Source organism: Eucyclogobius newberryi, unplaced genomic scaffold (genome assembly GCF_026437365.1).
Source record: "Eucyclogobius newberryi isolate DKJ021-1_F unplaced genomic scaffold, fEucNew1.0.hap1 SCAF_317, whole genome shotgun sequence".
NCBI classification, from domain to species: Eukaryota; Metazoa; Chordata; class Actinopteri; order Gobiiformes; family Gobiidae; genus Eucyclogobius; species Eucyclogobius newberryi.
The window spans coordinates 25,001-27,500 of NW_027315965.1; positions in this window are offsets into that span (position 1 = coordinate 25,001).

Here is a 2,500-nt window from a genome sequence, read left to right on the forward strand (position 1 = left end):
TTTTCTGGGGTCAAACAGTGCACTGATGATGGGGGATTATTTCATTTTGCTCATTTTGGTGTTTTTTCACATTTTAACCCATTTTCACCCCTTTTGCTCACAACTTCGTACTACGGCCCGGAAAAACGACAGAGTCGATGGGTATAGTGTACTATTGCCGAAAAACGACAGAGTCTTTTCGGGAATAGTGTACTATTTCGGTTTTTACTCTAAGTCCCTCAGGGGCATGGGGTGCTATACTATGATGGTCAGATCACCTCCAGGCCCCAGGGGAGTGCTTTTCTGGGGTCAAACAGTGCACTGATGATGGGGGATTATTTCATTTTGCTCATTTTGGTGTTTTTTCACATTTTAACCCATTTTCACCCCTTTTGCTCACAACTTCGTACTACGGCCCGGAAAAACGACAGAGTCGATGGGTATAGTGTACTATTGCCGAAAAACGACAGAGTCTTTTCGGGAATAGTGTACTATTTCGGTTTTTACTCTAAGTCCCTCAGGGGCATAGGGTGCTATACTCTGATGGTCAGATCACCTCCAGGCCCCAGGGGAGTGCTTTTCAGGGGTCAAACAGTGCACTGATGATGGGGGATTATTTCATTTTGCTCATTTTGGTGTTTTTTTTTTTTTTTTTTTTTTTTTTTTTCACATTTTAACCCATTTTAACCCATTTTGCTCACCCCGCACTCTGCCGCATATGAGGCCGGGGAAGGGCCACTCTGGCTGGGCATGGCCTCCGCTGAGCACCCCCTGGAGCCACTGGAGCCCCCGGAGGCCCTCCAGAGCCACCCCCCACTGTCCCCAGACTCACCCGGGGGAAGGGCCACTCTGGCTGGGCATGGTCTCCACCAAGCAGCCCCTGGAGCCCCCGGAGCACCTCCAGAGCCACCCCCCACTCTCCCCAGACTCTGCCCGGGGAAGGGCCACTCTGGCTGGGCATGGCCTCCACCGAGCACCCCCTGGAACCCCTGGAACCCCCGGAGGCCCTCCAGAGCCACCCCCCACTCTCCCCAGACTCACCCCGGGGAAGGGACACTCTGGCTGGGCATGGTCTCCACCAAGCACCCCCTGGAGCCCCCGGAGCACCCCCAGAGCCACCCCCCACTCTCCCCAGACTCACCCCGGGGAAGGGACACTCTGGCTGGGCATGGTCTCCACCAAGCACCCCCTGGAGCCCCCGGAGCACCTCCAGAGCCACCCCCCACTCCTCCAGACTCACCCCGGGGAAGGGACACTCTGCCTGGGCATGGCCCCCACTGAGCACCCCCTGGAACCCCTGGAGCCCCCGGAGCACCTCCAGAGCCACCCCCCACTCTCCCCAGACTCTGCCCGGGGAAGGGCCACTCTGGCTGGGCATGGTCTCCACCAAGCACCCCCTGGAGCCCCCGGAGCACCCCCAGAGCCACCCCCCACTCTCCCCAGACTCACCCCGGGGAAGGGCCACTCTGGCTGGGCATGGCCTCCGCCGAGCACCCCCTGGAGCCCCCGGAGCACCCCCAGAGCCACCCCCCACTCACCCCAGACTCACCCCGGGGAAGGGACACTCTGGCTGGGCATGGCCTCCACCAAGCACCCCCTGGAGCCCCTGGAACCCCCGGAGGCCCTCCAGAGCCACCCCCCACTCTCCCCAGACTCACCCCGGGGGAGGGCCACTCTGGCTGGGCATGGTCTCCACCAAGCACCCCCTGGAGCCCCCGGAGCACCTCCAGAGCCACCCCCCACTCCTCCAGACTCACCCCGGGGAAGGGACACTCTGGCTGGGCATGGCCCCCACCGAGCACCCCCTGGAGCCCCTGGAGCCCCCGGAGCACCTCCAGGGCCACCCCCCACTCCTCCAGACTCACCCCGGGGAAGGGACACTCTGGCTGGGCATGGTCTCCACCAAGCACCCCCTGGAGCCCCCGGAGCACCCCCAGAGCCACCCCCCACTCTCCCCAGACTCACCCCGGGGAAGGGACACTCTGGCTGGGCATGGCCTCCGCCGACCACCCCCTGGAGCCCCCGGAGCACCCCCAGAGCCACCCCCCACTCACCCCAGACTCACCCCGGGGAAGGGACACTCTGGCTGGGCATGGCCTCCACCAAGCACCCCCTGGAGCCCCTGGAACCCCCGGAGGCCCTCCAGAGCCACCCCCCACTCTCCCCAGACTCACCCCGGGGGAGGGCCACTCTGGCTGGGCATGGTCTCCACCAAGCACCCCCTGGAGCCCCCGGAGCACCTCCAGAGCCACCCCCCACTCCTCCAGACTCACCCCGGGGAAGGGACACTCTGGCTGGGCATGGCCTCCACCAAGCACCCCCTGGAGCCCCTGGAACCCCCGGAGGCCCTCCAGAGCCACCCCCCACTCTCCCCAGACTCACCCCGGGGGAGGGCCACTCTGGCTGGGCATGGTCTCCACCAAGCACCCCCTGGAGCCCCCGGAGCACCTCCAGAGCCACCCCCCACTCCTCCAGACTCACCCCGGGGAAGGGACACTCTGGCTGGGCATGGCCCCCACCG